The sequence below is a fragment of the Chenopodium quinoa genome, unplaced genomic scaffold (assembly GCF_001683475.1).
Source record: "Chenopodium quinoa cultivar QQ74 unplaced genomic scaffold, ASM168347v1, whole genome shotgun sequence".
Lineage (NCBI taxonomy): Eukaryota > Viridiplantae > Streptophyta > Magnoliopsida > Caryophyllales > Amaranthaceae > Chenopodium > Chenopodium quinoa.
Genome location: NW_018743050.1, coordinates 456,882 through 473,121, shown reverse-complemented (window position 1 = coordinate 473,121; position 16,240 = coordinate 456,882). Strand labels below are relative to the sequence as shown.

Genomic DNA, 16,240 nt, shown 5'->3' with positions numbered 1-16,240 from the left:
AAAAACCAAGCTATAAGCAAATTATAAGATGAACTTTGGCTCATTTACTACCCAAATTAAGGATTTGTAAAGAAAATCGCTAAAAAAAAAAACTTCAATCTTCAACAATTTGATGTGGAAATGAAGAAGGTTGTTTAAATAGGAGGAAAATCGAGAGAATTTGGGGATAATTTCAAAAACTAGCTGTTATGGCGGGCCCTACTGGTGGTTTCCGTCACCATGGTAAAGTAAATCTTTTTTTTTTGGAGGTGGTAAATTCAATAAAGTCGTTATTTGTAGGTGGTAAAAATCAAAATTTCCTAAAAAATATAACTTTTTTATTCATAAATAATTATATTCAGATAAATCCAAAGTGTCATACTAATATTTAATTACTAGATTAGTACTCCTGCGGTGCACGATTTGAGAATTTAAAAGATATTTTAATTTTAGTAATATTATATAATTAATTAATTAATAATTTTATAACCAATCATATGAATGAGTATTTTTAGGGAGAAATACTTCATTAATGCATTTTTAGTAATTGATACTCATACTTTTATTTATTTTTTAAAAAAATAATTTTTCTAATATTTGAATTTATTTGATGCAAAGATAAAAAAATTGAAATAAAATGATTGAAAAAAATGATGTCATAATTAATTTTGGACGAAAATTTTTTAATTAGAAAATGACATGTGTACAAAGATGATGTCAGCGGTTTTAACTTTAGTAATAGTTATAGATTGTCATGGTATCACAAAATTGAGAATAAACACATAGAGCCGAGATGACTAAGGGCCTTTTCATATTTACTGAGCTGAGCTGAACTAAACTGAACTGAACTGAACTGATTGGAGCTGAACAGAACTGAACTGAAAAATTAAAATGCATAAAACTGAATTGAACTGAATTGAACTGAAAATAAGTAAATATGAACAGGCCCTAAGGGCGATGATTAGGTGCCGCAAAATTGAGAATAATGAACGTGCTAAAGAAATTTGACATTCAATGAATTTACAAATTTTTAAGTTCAATAATAATAAGATCCGTTTAAGAAATACTTAAATCAACTAAAAATTAAAAGTTCACAACCTTATGTGACGTGATTGTTATATTGAATTTTTTTTTTTTTTTTGTAAAGACGTGGCGAATATTATTAAATTAAATTAAGACCAACACGCCAGTAAAAAATGAGTACAATTAATGGCATCAAAATCTTGACTCGTCTTAAAATAAAATATCATTTAATAACATGGAATCTGGTGCAATTCATGCTACTTTGTGTCACTTACAACTTTATGAGCGGTAATAATATAATTTTTATTTTACAAATATGATTATTAATCCATTAATAGCAAATTCAAATGCATACGTCTTTTTCCCATATATATATACTAGGTTAAAATCCCGTGCAGTTGTTAAATATTTTTGACAATAATATTACAAAATATAAAGTATATAAAAGGTATTTAAAATTATTTCTTTTGGGTATATATTTAGTATGATTAAACTGGAAATAAGGCTTCAAAAAAAAAAAAAAAAAAACTGGAAATAAATTACATAAGATTTACTTAAAGATTTTGCAAAAAAGAAAAAAAAAGTAAAAAAGGCGGAAATTTTTTTCACAAGATAATGACAAGTGTCATTTTAAATTTGTTTTTAAGTATAGGTTAATAGATAGATATATAGTGTATATTTTTATAATATATACAAGTATTTCGTTTTCTTACAAAATCAATATATCCTATATCAAAATAACCCAAATCAAAAGAGATATACACATCGATCTTATATATAACTGACAAATTAGAAAGAATAGAATAGAATAGCTTAATTTCTCATTAAGCAAAGCCCCAAATATATACAATTGGTCTTGTATGGACCCGGTCTACAATAAATTATTGTAGACCCAAAATTTGACACTTTCAAATAATATAATCACATTCTAGATGATATAATCACTTTTTTAGATGATATAATTATCTTTTTATGAGTCATATTTTGAATTATATAATCTCATATTATACTATTTAATGAGATTATATAATTATCTTTAGGATGATAAAATTTAAAAATCATGTATTAAAATGATGTAATTTACTATTTGATACTTTTTATAATGATAAATTCACTTTTTGAGTTAACATTTACATAACAGTTTCAAAATGATATAATCACTTTTGTAGTAATGTAATCACATCTTGTATGATATAATCACATTCGTATGGTATACAAGAAGGTTGGGTCTACAATAAGTTATTGTAGATCGGGTCTATTCTAGTCTTTGTAAAATATATATAGCATTACATACTTTCCTTAACCTAGAATCATAAGATCTCCTAGAATATTAAGGAATACACAAGATAATATTAGGGAATAAATATCTTCCTAAAATATAATATATGATATATCTCAATACCCCCCCTCAAGTTAGAGCATGCGGATCCAAAATGACGAACTTGGAAAGAAGATAATCAAATTGTGACTTTCCAAGAGCTTTTGTGAAGAAGATATCAGCTAATTGTTCCTTTCTAGAAACATGAGATGGAGAAATTAAGCCTTCATTAATAGCATCACGAACGAAGTGACAATCAACCTCAATGTGCTTCGTTCGTTCATGAAAAACTGGGTTCTTTGCGACGTGCAAAGCAGACTGACTATCGCAAAATAATTTTATCGCCTTTGGATGTTGGACACCCATACTTAACAACAAGGCCTTAAGCCATTTAAGCTCGCATGTGGCTCCTGACATGGACCTATATTCGGCCTCAGACGAAGAGAAAGAAACTGTGGGTTGCTTTTTTTGTTTTCCATGAAATAAGAGACTTGCCAAGAAACATTAGCCAATCTGTGAGAGAACGCCGAGTTAAAGGACAAGCGACCCAATCGGAGTCACACCACCCCTCCAAAGTCAAGTCACTTGCAGAACTCAAGAGAATACCCTGACCTGGAGTACCTTTCAAATATCGTACCACCCTCAAAGTGGCCTCCCAATGCTCCATACGAGGAGTCTGTTGAGATAGTATATGAACAGAATAAGCAAGATCAGGCCGAGTGACACCAAGGTATATTAATCGGCCTACTAGCCTCCGATACGACTCAGGATCCGGCAGAAAATCACCAGTAGCCGTACCCAATTTGTGATTTTGCTCCATTGGAAATCCGCTAGGCTTAGCACCAACAACCCAGCTTCAGAAATAATATCTGACGTATATTTACGTTGACATAGAAACAAACCTGCAGAGCTATGAGCAACACCGTTTGTTTCAATAATATGTTTTAAAATTTGGCGTACAAATAAACAGTTTCTCTTTAACTTCAATAAACTACAACCTGGGCATTATATGAGACATAAAACTAGTGTTTAAGAAATTGAAACTTAATCAACCCTATACAAAATACTACCTTTATTTTTATTTTGTTGACATTTTTCTTATATCACGCTTTTCAATGTATTATTTTAACTATTAATATATCTAATTCTTATACTACGTAGTATATATTATATATTTAAAGGCATTCCAAATAAAGTATATTTGCTAGTAGTGTGCTACATAGTGCTCTCCTCCAAATGTTTTCTAATTCATGCATGTCAAATGTCCTCATCAATTTATAATAGTTATCCACAAGATTCAAACGCATGTTACCTCCAATCGTAAAAGTAAGTATCTCACCATATATCAAGCTATGTCATACTATATTTTACTTTTTCAATGCGAAAAATTAATATGTAGTAAATAATAATATAATAACAAATTTAATTACGAGAACTTGAGTCATAAATTAAACGTATTTTAATGCAATCTCATGTAATGACCCCGAGTTACTATTCCAGCCCAAATACTAAATGTAAAATTATAAAAAGTGATTATTAATTAAATGTACATTAAGACGATTCAAATAAGATCCTACTTGACTATTTTTTTTATCGTAACCACAAATTGAAAAAACTAGTCAAACTACAGTTTGTAAATAGTAAAAAAGTCAAACGATTTTAACTTTTTTTAAAAAAAAAGTACTCGTACAACTGTATATAAATATACATAGTAGTTTTTTTGCTCTTCTTTTTTTTTTGGATAGTTCCACTTTATGTGGTTATCTATGTATTTTTTTCCATGAGATTTTGGTGTTCATATGTTGTAAATTAAAAGCAAATCCCAACTTTCATTGATCGATACTCCCTTTGTTTCAAAATAATTGTAATACTTTTCTTTTATAGTTGTTTGATAATAATTGTAACACTTTATACTTTGGTAAGGATCTACTACTATTTTATAATTTCTCTCTCCCACTTACCCTACTTATATAAATATTTTATTATTTCTCTCTCTAATTAACCCTGCTTTTAGTACTTGTCTTTTTACTCACTTTATTAATATTAGGGTTATTATGTTTAACATAGTGTCCTACTTTATATTCACAATAATATTAAACGTCAAACAAGTTAAAGGTTATTATATTAAACTTAGGGCTTGTTTGGTTGATGTAGGAAGTAAATTCCCGGCCATGGGAAATTCTAATTCATGGAAAATTACTTCCTTTATTAAAAATTTCTAGGAATTACATAAATATGTTTGGTTGTCATGTAAGAATTTATAAATCATGGGAATTGTGAATTACCAAGGGAGGGTTGAGTAAGTAACTTCCCATGTTTTGTGGGAAGTGAAAATTCCCATGAATTATGACTTCCCCCATTTTTGCTTTTTTATGTCAACCAAACAACAAACCTAAAAGAAAATTCATGGGAATTTTGAGTGTCCATGGAAATTAAAGACAACCACACAGTCACTGTATATGTTCAAAATACAGTTAGTTGTGCACATATGAATCTCAAGTCCACATAAGTTGTTTTCCAAACCCAAATATATACTTAAATTCATTATGTTACTCATACATATAAATAGATATACTTTTATAAAAGGAAATTTGTAAGAAAGGGCTTATTTAAGTGGTCAACTTGTGAAAAAAGTAGTTATATATAAAAAGGTGGTAAAAAAGTATGAGAGATAGTAGTTGAGAATTTTTATTTACTATCTCTGTTTCATAATATTTGCAACTTTGAAAGGCGCACAGGCTTCTACGCAAAATTTGGTTGTGAGTGTAAAATAGAGAAAGAAAATAATGGATGCATGTGATGAGGAAAGAGATGGAGAGAAATGACGAGGAAGTATAAATCAAGGGTTGTGAAACAAATAAAAATGTCTCACAATCATTAAAATAACATAAAAGTATAAGGAAGAGATAGAAAGGAGGAGATGGATAGGAAGAGTGAAAAAGATAGTGTGGGCCCTATTAAAACTTTTCAGACATGTATCATGAGCAAAAACAGATAAAAAATTTTGGAGACTACTACCACTGAGTTTATATTTTGTTCCACTAAAACTCCAGTTGAACTTTTTGAAGTGCCACTGAGACTATATTTTGTACCGCTGATGAGAGTGTATTTTGTACCACTGAAACTCCAGTGATATCATTTGATAGCTCAATGAGACAACTTTAAACTGACACCTGAAATGCCTATATTACCCTTGTGAGACATGACTTTGTTGTCTCTCAACCCTCCGTTTATATAACTTCAGAAATGACAACCTAAAAAGGAAAGAAAATATTTATTGCAAATAATGTTTAGCATAATTTTGACAAAAATTGCAAATAATATGAAATGAAAGTTGTATCATTGGTGGGATAAAATTTCCTCACCATATTTCCTTACGAGGAACATACGGATTTTAGAGAGAGAATGAAGAAACCTTTTTTTCATAACGTGAATGGATAGTTAGTTACAAAGTTTAACACAAGTATTTTGCATTTATTTTTGGAAAAATTGTAAAAAATAATCCCAACTTTTCTTCGTCTACTCAAAATAATCCCAACTTTCGATTATTTTTTAATAATCCCAACCTCATACTCTATCCGCCCAATTAGTCCCAATTGTTAATCCAACTTGTTATTATATTACAAGTTATCACCCACGTGTCATTCTATAATTGGCTAAAAAAAATTAAACAAATTTTTTTAAAAAAAAAATGAAAATAAAAAACAAAAAAAAAACAAAACCACCAGCGGCCTTCAACCAAAGCACCCAGCCACCCCCACTGCCACACAAGCCCAGCCCAACCCCTGCCACTGCCCAGATGCCCTCCCCTTCCCCGGGAGCCGACGCCGCCCCGACTACCCTTCCCCTTCCCCTTAAACCATCATTATTCCCATACCCTCCAATTTCAGAAACCGTTTGGGATCGGAGGCGGTTTAGCTCGATTGTCGAGAGGGTGTTTCTTGGGGTGAAAGGACGATGACTGAAGGTGGAGATGACTTGAAAAGAGAGATTGAGGGATTAAACGATTGTCGAGATGTTGTTGCTCTTTGTGACGAATTTCGATGCGAACTTCGAGCGGTTGATGCATCTCTTTAATGAAGGATGGTGGTTTAAGGGGAAGGGAGAGGGTTGACGACCGGTACAGGGATAGGGGGTTGACTGTTAATAGTTGAGTTTGGCGCCAGTAAGGGGATGATGTAGCGTCGGCTAAAGAGGAGGGCCTTGGAAGGTGCTGGGTTGATGGTGGTTTTTTTTTATTATTAATAATTATTTAATAATATTAATATTAATAATAGTTTTTTTTTTTATCAAATAAGTGGTGACACGTGTAAATGAAACCTTAAAGAAAAAAATCTTACCTATTTAACAAGTCACCAGTAACTTGGGATTGTTTTGGGAGGATAGAGTATAAAGTTGGAATTATTAAAAAATAATCGAAAGTTCGAATTACTTTGAGCGAACGGAGCAAAGTTGAGAATATACCAGTCAATTTTTCCTTTATTTTTCCCGCGTTAAAGAAGTGTGAATGGCATTATAAATTGTCAAAATTACTGTTTGTATTTGCTTGGATACTGTGAGTAAATGGCTTTACTTTTGTTTTATGAAAGTGATGAGAAAATCACTTTGAATGCTTTTTTTAGTTTATCATCTCAGGACTTTTTTTTTTCGTACTCTGTATCAAATTTAATATTTGATCGGACATAAAGTAATGGTGATGCTTGATTGCTTGAAGGTTGAAGCTAAGAGAGTCCCTTTAATAATTGAATGGATACAATTTCTACAGCACCTAGTTAATAATGCGGAATAAGGCCCCGATCAATTTACCTTATTTTTGCTGAAATGAAGTAAATTATTTTTACTGAATTGAAATTATTTTTATTTAACATAATTATTTTTATTTTTTATTGATCTTATATTATATTTCTTCTTTAGGCCCGGTTCACTTCACCTTATTTTTGCTGAACTGAAATTATTTTTACTGAACTGAAACTATTTTTGCCAAACTTAAATTATTTTTACTAAATTGAAATTAATTTTACTAAACTTTGAATGCTTTTTGTAGTTAATCATCTCAGGACCTTTTTTTTTTGGGATTAAAGTTCATCACATGTAAAGTAATGGTGATGCTTGATTGCTTGAAAAATTGAATGGATACAATTTCTACCGCACCAAGTTAATAGTGCGGAATAAGGCCCCGAGTTCACCTAGTCTTTGGTGAACTAAAATTATTTTTACTCAATTGAAGTCAATTATTTTTACTGAATTTAAATTATTTTTAATGAGCTGAAATTATTTTTGCTGAACTTAAATTATATTTTACTGATTTTATATTATATTTCTTTTTTATGATTACTAAATTTTATTAAAATGAACTTTTTTTACTAAACTAAAATTATTTTAACTGAATTGAAATTATTTCTATTTAATATTATTTTTTTAAGATAAAGTAAAATTGGACTTTTATGTCCTTGTAAAATGAAGTGTTTTGGTTAGCATATTTTTGAGATAAGGTATGACTCGGATGGGATATAAAATTCCAACGAGTGGTGGAGAATAGATAGTAGATACCAATATGTCTCATAGGCCTCATGCAGTCATGCCATATGTTCTTTAGGTATCAGATAAAAGAAAATTGTTCATTTTTGGACAAAACCAAACACATTATACGAAAGTACTTCCTCCGTTACGCATTATGTGCAACAAATAGGTTGACACGAACTCCAAGACAAAAGATGTTAAGGCTTGATTAGATTAAAGGGTAAGTGATATTATGTGAAGGAGAGAGATTGGTATGACTAATAATCTACCACCTCACCACAAAACTAACACCCCTTCACCACCATTATTATATCCGTACCACCTGAAACCCCACCACCAGCACCACAACCAGAAACTCCACCACAACCACCACCACAAACTCCACCAGAGTAATCCCAAAACCCAGGCCACCACCAAAAAACTCCGCAACTCTGCCACCACCAGAAACGACAACCCCGACAACCACCAGCGAAATTCTATAAGCCCGACAACCAGAAATGACCTTTTCCACCAGAAACTCCAAAATCCACCAATAAAATCCCGAAGCCCTGACCACTAGCACCACATCGCAAAACCACAAGCAAATCCCAAAACCCCCACCACCTACAAAACCCCCACCGTATTAGCAAAATCCATATCACCACAACGTGAAATCATGCCAGCGAAATCCACCATCCAAATCCCTAGATCTGAAATCCATCGGCCAAATTGCACACCCAATTCTCTTTCTCTATCGTTTCAAATTTGGATCTGAGATCCTTGGTTGTGGTGGTGGCGACGATAAAGAACGAAGATGAACCCTAAATGAAGATGAAGAAGATGATGTTGGTGGTTGTAATGGTTTGGTGTCGGAGATGTTTATGGTGGCCTTGGTGTCGAAGGTGTTCGTGGTGTTGGTGGTTTGGTACGGTGGTTCTCATGGGTGATCGGTGATGATGGTGGTAGGGGAGAGAAAGGGGTTTTTAATTATTAATGTTAAGTAATCTAATCAATTTAAATTAGTAACTAAAATAGTGCTATTAGTTTTAAAACAGGGGTATTATAGTAAATTTATTTTTAAAAAGTTACCAAAAAAGGAAAGCAAAATTAAAGTTTGTTGCACATAATATGTAATTTCCCTTTTTGGTAATTGTTGCACATAATGCGTAACGGAGGAAGTATGTTGTTTAAGTACGAGCACTAATGGGTTGGTGTGTTTGTACTTTTTAGCGGTTGCATTATTACATACGTTGATTGGTTAAGATGTTGGAAATTAGTGTGAAATTGAAAATGTAGCGACTTTGTAAGGCCCCATTCACTTCACCTTATTTTTACTGAACTGAAATTAATTTTACTGAAATGAAATTATTTTTGCTAAACTTAAATTATATTTACTGAATTGAAATTAATTTTACTAAATTGAAATTATTGTTACTAATTTTTGATTATATTCTTCTTTAAGATTACTAATTTTTACTGAACTGAAATTATTTTTAATTACTTAACTAAACTTATTTTTATTGAAATAAAATTATTTTTACTGAATATTATTTTTTTAAGGTGAAGTGAACGGGGCCTAATAACGCATACATCAAACTCGAGTTTATTTATTATCATACTACAACAATAACTCATAGACAATAAATATAAATATTCATAGCCCCTAGAGAAGAAACAAATAGATGGATAACTTGCCAAAGTGTGGCACCTAACAAACTTCTAATGAAAGCATAGAAATTAACTATAACACACTCGCAACCATATTGTTACTAGATATATATTGTCCAAGTTTGATTCAAACTCGAACTTTTTAACTCTCAAGAGGATTCATAACTTGTCCGGTAAATAACACAGCTCCAGTCATATCATCTCTTATAAGGAACATGAATGGATGGTTAGCTATGAATTTCAACCTGGTAATTCTGTCACACTCCAAACGTTTAGAGGCTAAGAAGCAGCAGCAGCTTTAGTACCTTCCTCGTTGATCTCAATAAAGGATTTCTGGAAAATGTCTGAAACATAAAGTTTTCGAGCTATGGCTGATGATGATGAGTCTATCATTTCAGTAAGACCACCCGCCTTAAAGGGCAATTCAACTCCTAATCCCTTTAAAACATTTGAAGCTTCAAATCCAAATGAAAACTTGAACTTAGGAATCTTTAATTTAGCTATTGGAATTCTTTTAACTAATAATGGAAGGTGATTATGTAGAAAACCAGGTTCCGAGCTGAGTTTTTGCATCAAGGCGGGAAGCCCATATTTTTCATCTGGAAGGAAGAGATACATAGAAAATTGGCGCTTATCTTGTCCTTGTTTATAAGGAAGACGAAGAATTGTAAAACAGATGAAAACTTTGATGAATTGATCATACTCGTTGGTCATAAAAGGAACCTTGGTCGAGTTGCCATTCAAAAGATAAAAATCATCTTCTTTTGTTTGCGATGCATTAAACTTCCTCTTCCATGCTCCCTTGAAGTAAATTGCGTTTGCAAAGATGAGATTTGTGTTGCAATCAACTGAGTCAGGATCCAACAAATCGCTTATAAGGCCATTAGTTTTGGTCTTCGCCCATGAATTCACATCTAAGACCACTTCGTCAGCCTACATATATGTATAGACATCTTATGATTAGGTTGCTGTCAAAAATTCAAACTAATTAATCGTTTCAAAAATGAACTTATAGCTTAAAATCATGGTATATGACAACAAGTTAATAAATAACACTATGTATGTCTTCCATCATATGATTCTCTCTACTATTCTAATCATATGAGTCCTCTATTTTTTCTAAGGTTGCAATAAGAATTTATATAAAAATGGAGAATATTAGTTAAATGGAACATAAAAAAAATTTGATGGATGATGCCCCAGTTTCTAATAGTGAGAAACAAATTTTGTTTCTCAGATGGTATTTTCGTAAGTAAACCAACAACTTTATTCAATTGTGAAGCCTACAATAATGAAAAAGTTGTTGATTTATTCACGAAGATGTCATTATGAGAAACAGGGAATTTCCCAAAAAAAAGTACATTAAAACAAACAAAAAAATAAAACAAACTTTGGTAAGTGGTAGAAGTAGACATACTTAGTTGCAAAAATCAACTTGATTGGAAGTAGCTTTGTAAACATGATCAAGTAGTTGTTTGAAAGTGGAGTTAAGAGGAAGTGTTTGATCAACCCAAACACCATTAGCATAGCTCAACTTAGGCCCACAACGGCACTGCCATCAGCAAAGACGAGTGATACAAGCTCTGCACAAAGTTGGTTGAGCTCATCAGAGGAATTAGCCTTAAGAAACGTGAGTAGTTGTTCATGAGTTGAGCCGGATGATCCGGCTGCAATCACACTAAGGATAGCATGAAGTGAGAGTGGTGAGATAACCAAGTTGTTGTTCTTATTTGTCTCGGTTGACGACACACGGCTGGTGAGAGTCAGTGAGACGTCTGCTAGGTTGGTGAATGATTGGTGGTCCATCGCTAAGAAAACTTAGTTATGAATAAACATACAATTGATAAATAACAATAAGTAGTAAGTTTAATTACTATTGATAATATGGATGAGATGAAATTTGGTATGATTGAGTAACTTTATAGGAGGATTTTGCTTTAATGAAAGAATTCAACTGTGCAACACACCTTAAAATTAAAGAGTTCCAATACATCTGTATATAATATTACCTTTTTTTTTTTTGGTCTTTCCTCTTTGTTTGTTCCATTTGTAATCCTCTAAGATAACAAAACTTTGGTAAGTGGTAGAAGTAGATGAAATTTCTTATTAGCAATTATTTTATCAATGTGTAAGATTAAAAATTTAGCACAAATAAAACTCTTAAATCCATCCAATATCGCTTACCTAGTATCTAATGTGTGACATCTTTATGTATAATTGTCGCCTATCTAACGCTAGAGCAGTCAAAAACTGATCCGACTTAAGAACCCAACCTGAACCGGCAATGATTTCAACCCGATCTGTGCTCGAACAATGGGGAGAAATTATTGACCTGTACCTCGACCTGATGTTAACTGACAACAGAATTGATCTGATGATACTTTTTGACCTAAACCTAAACATGCCCCCTGATAGTAATCGATAACCAATTTATCTCGAACCGACAACCATTCGAACACGAACTAGTATCCAATCCAGTTAGAACTTGAAAATGATTAAAACCCGACATAACCAATTATTATTGAACCGACTTGTAGTCACTACAAAAATCTGGCCTTTAAGAGATAGGTGAAATCCGTTGCTAATTTCTAAAAATCGGTCGCTAGACATAGCTAGCTACGGATATATCGACATAATCATTCCGTTGGTAAAAATCTTGTCGCTAAATGGATTTAGAGACAGAAAAAAAAATCCGTCGCTGGATACGGGAAAAAAATCCGTTGCTAGATTTAGCAACGGAAAAATAAATTCGTCTCTTGATTCAGCAACAGAAAATATAAATCTGTCGCTAGCTTTAGCAACAGATAAAAAAAAAAACCGTCGCTAGATTCAGCAATGGAAAATAAAATACGTGAACGGAAAAAAAAAATTTTGACTCTAAAAGGAGAGTCTATTTGGTTCGACCTCACTTGGGTCAACCCGACACTACTAAACATAGGCTCATTTTCGACGGAAAAATTCCGTCGACAACACCCTAAAATCTGTCGGAAACCCCGTCAGATGTGGTTGTCGAAAACGGCATGGTACGAAAAACCACCTTTTCCGTCGTTTGAGATGTCCTCTTCGCAGTTTCATGGTCATAACCCATGAAGTCCTCTTCGCAACAAGAAAACCACAACCACACCTCATAACACCTATTTGATCCATATTTGCTGCATAATTGAGAAAATTTAAAAAGGGGAAAAAACCCTAATTTCCAATCAAGAATTGAAAACACAGAGTTGGACAAATTAAACACTTATCTCTAGTCAAAAATTGATGGGAAAGCCTTCTATTGCTTCGAATTGGCTGCACTCCAGTAATGGTGTGAGAATTTGAGAACACAGAGCAGAGAAAGCTAGAGATGAAATAGAATAAAGAGAAGGAGAGAGAGTGTGTGTGTTTAATTGGAGGGAAAAGAGTATGAAATTAGGAAAAATGGGGTGTCATTAGGATATTAGAAGTCATGCGCATGGCACATGTGGGAAAACACGTGGTCAATGCCAGGAAATGTTCAATCAATGTCGAAAAGTGAGTGTTGGATGTTTTGAACAAAAAAAAAAAAATTTAAACAGGTTTCTCTTGGCAAAAAATTTTTTATAAGGTTTTTCTGAATAAAAAGGTCACTTTAAAAGGTTTTCCTGACAAATTTTCCTAAAAATTAATATTAATAATATATGTTTAATAACGCCCGATTTACACTAATGCTGCAAATGGAAACAATTGAAAGTTTTTGGAAAGACTTCGGAACGATCAATTGAACAGTCTTCAATTCAGAATTTCACAGTTAATAATAAGCTGTTTTAAAACAATTGTAGTAGTAATCTGATAAATTTTTTGAGCAAGGAGTGGACAAAGAAGATTTGAAGTCAAAAGAAGGTAAAGTGAGCTCTAACTCGAAGAAAGAGTCTTCGTCATTGTCGTCGCTTTGATTGGTGAGATGGTCGGAAATGGTGGAATCAACGATGGTTTCAGCGCGCGCTATCGGTGGTTTTAGCGGCGAATTTTGATTTGTTTGAGTGATAATATTGTTTTTTCATGACTATTCTTAATTTTTGTTGATTTTGATACTCTGTTTTGCATATGTAGCTTAATTACTTTTGTGGAAAAAAAAGGTTACTTTTTGTGAAAAAGGGTCAATTTTCTGAAAAGGAGTCATTTTTGTAAAAAAAAAAAGTCAGTTCTGTGAAAAAAAGGGTCACTTTTGTAAAAAAGAAAAAGGGCCGCTTTTGTTATAAATATGGTGACTTTTCGCAAAATGTTTGATGTACAATAAAATTATTGTAAATTGGGGGCATGAATTTTTTTTTGTAATAATAGTGTATTTCAAGACGAATTTAACAAGATCACATGAGACATGACTATTTTTCCCAACTAATAAAATTCTACTTTTATAACAAATAGGAAAGTTTGCAAAAAATCAACTTTTATAAGTAATTTTCTGCAAGAAACCATCTTACAATTTTTTTTTCCTTTTTTGTTCAATGACACACTTTAATCAATTTTTTTTTAAAATTTTATTAATTGTTATTAAAACAGAAGTTGCTGACGTCACCATTGCCCACGTGTCGCTTTCTCAATAAAAAAATTTCCCTCCTAAATGCAATGACAATGTCACCATTTTTTTTTTGGTAGAGTTATCATATTTAACATTTTTCAAATTTAAATATTAAAAGCTTCTACATTACAATTAAAACCTATCAATTTATCTTAGGAAATTGAAATAATTTTAAATAGCACACTAATAAATGACCTCCTACATTGAATTATGAATTAGACAATGTTGAACAAATACTATATCATAATTTTGATGAAAATTAAAAATTTTAAAATTACAAAATATACATAATTTTTATTTGTATTTATGTATAATAGTGATTTATTTTTAAAATGTACAAATTAAAAATAGGTTTTATGTAACCCTGCATCACACAGGTTCTAACCTAGTTAGCTAATGTAAAAAGTAGAGAGACGAATCTAATTCAAACTATAACAATTGATACATACAATAAACATTTAAAAAAAAAATTAAAAAGGAAAGAAGACATAATTTGTGGATAAAATCAACTTGATTAGAATCAGTTTTATAAAGATGATCAGCAACTTGTTTGAAAGTATGCTTAAGAGGAAGTGTTTAATCCGTCGACAGTGGTTGTCGGTAACGGTTTGGTAGGAAAAACCACCTTTTCCGATGGAATTATTCGTCGAAATATTTTTCTGACAGAATTTTTCGTCATATGAGATTTTCAGGCAATGGAAAAGTCCGTCGGAAGATGTTTCAACCGAAATAAAAAAAAACGCCGCATCACCACCAGCGAGGCGTATTACCACCTCCAACCCCAACCAGACCACCATCTCCACTACCCACCAGACCACCACCTTCACTACCCACCAGGCTCCACCGCCAAACCACCACACCGCAACAAAAAAACCAAAAAAATCCCCACCCACCCAAAACCCAGATCTACCCACCACCACCTCCCTCCGTTCAGCCGTCTAGCCACCAAGACCACGAACCTCCCATCTAGCCACCCTGACCACGACCCTAAAACCACCAACAAGCCACCCACAACAACCCATAAATTGACCATGACCCACCCTTAAACTGACCAGACCCACCCACAACAACCCTAAAACCACCAACGAGCCGCCACCACCAGAACCCAAATTAAAAAAAAAAAAAACTTCAAAGCAAAAGAAAGAACATTAAAAACATCAAAAAATACATGAAATTAGCTTCGAATTTCTCCAAATTTAGGTTAATAAGGCTAAATTCGACCAAGAGTTTTTATGGCCGAATTTAACCTTAAAAACCTTATAAAATAAAAAAACTTACAAATTGGCACGGAAAGGGGATTTATAGGGGTGGCAGTGGAGTGATGAGATGGCGGTGGAGAGGAAGTACGAAGGAAAGGACGTTGGGTGGGTGAAATGACGGAGAGGAAGTGCGAAGGAGAGGAGAGGAAAGAAGAGAAAGAGGAGGGAAAAGGAGATCGAAGGGAGGAGGAAGACATAGATGAGAGAGAAACAGAAGATTCAGAATAAGAAAGGAGAGAGAATGAAAAGGGGAAAGTGAAAAAAAAAACTGTTGAGGGGTGAAATAAAAGGGGGGCTGAAATTAGGGTTTGTTGAATTTTTTTAAAAATATATTCTGATGGAATATTCCGTCGGAAATTTCCGATGGATTTTAATTTCGTTGGAAATTTCTGACGGAATTACGCGTCCGTCGGAAATAGGCCTATTTTTAGTAGTGATATTGTGTGAATATATTCGATTGAATAGAATATTTAGAGAATAATATTTGAATGTATTTCCTAACATGTGATATGTATTGATTTAGGAAACATATCAAGTGTCGTTATATTTATTAGAAAAAATTAAATTAAGGACTTGTTCTCTTCAACTTAATTTCAATTTACTTTTTGTTTTAGCTCAACTCAGAAAATCAGAACATACCTTAATAATCTCACTTTTGTCACTTCTACTTAAAATAATTCCACCTTTACCCCTGATTTGCTCAAAACGATCCTTTTTACCTTTAACATGTGAAAAAGATAGTTATATATAGAAAGGTGGTAAAAAAGTATGAGAGAAATTAAGTGGTTGAGAATTTTTATTTACTACCTCCGTTTCATATTAATTGCAAATTTGGAAGGCGCATAAACTTTTAAACAAAATTTGGTTGTGAGTGTAAAATAGAGAAATAAAATTATGGATGCATGTGATGAGGAGAGAGATAAAGAGAAATAACAACCTAAAGGAAAGAAAAAATTT

At 32.5% G+C, this 16,240-nt stretch overlaps 1 pseudogene; it reads right to left on the bottom strand.

Moving 5' to 3' along the window:
* Window positions 1-9,487: 9,487 nt before the first annotated feature.
* On the bottom strand, window positions 9,488-15,874 carry LOC110730824 (annotated as a pseudogene).
* Window positions 15,875-16,240: the final 366 nt, after the last annotated feature.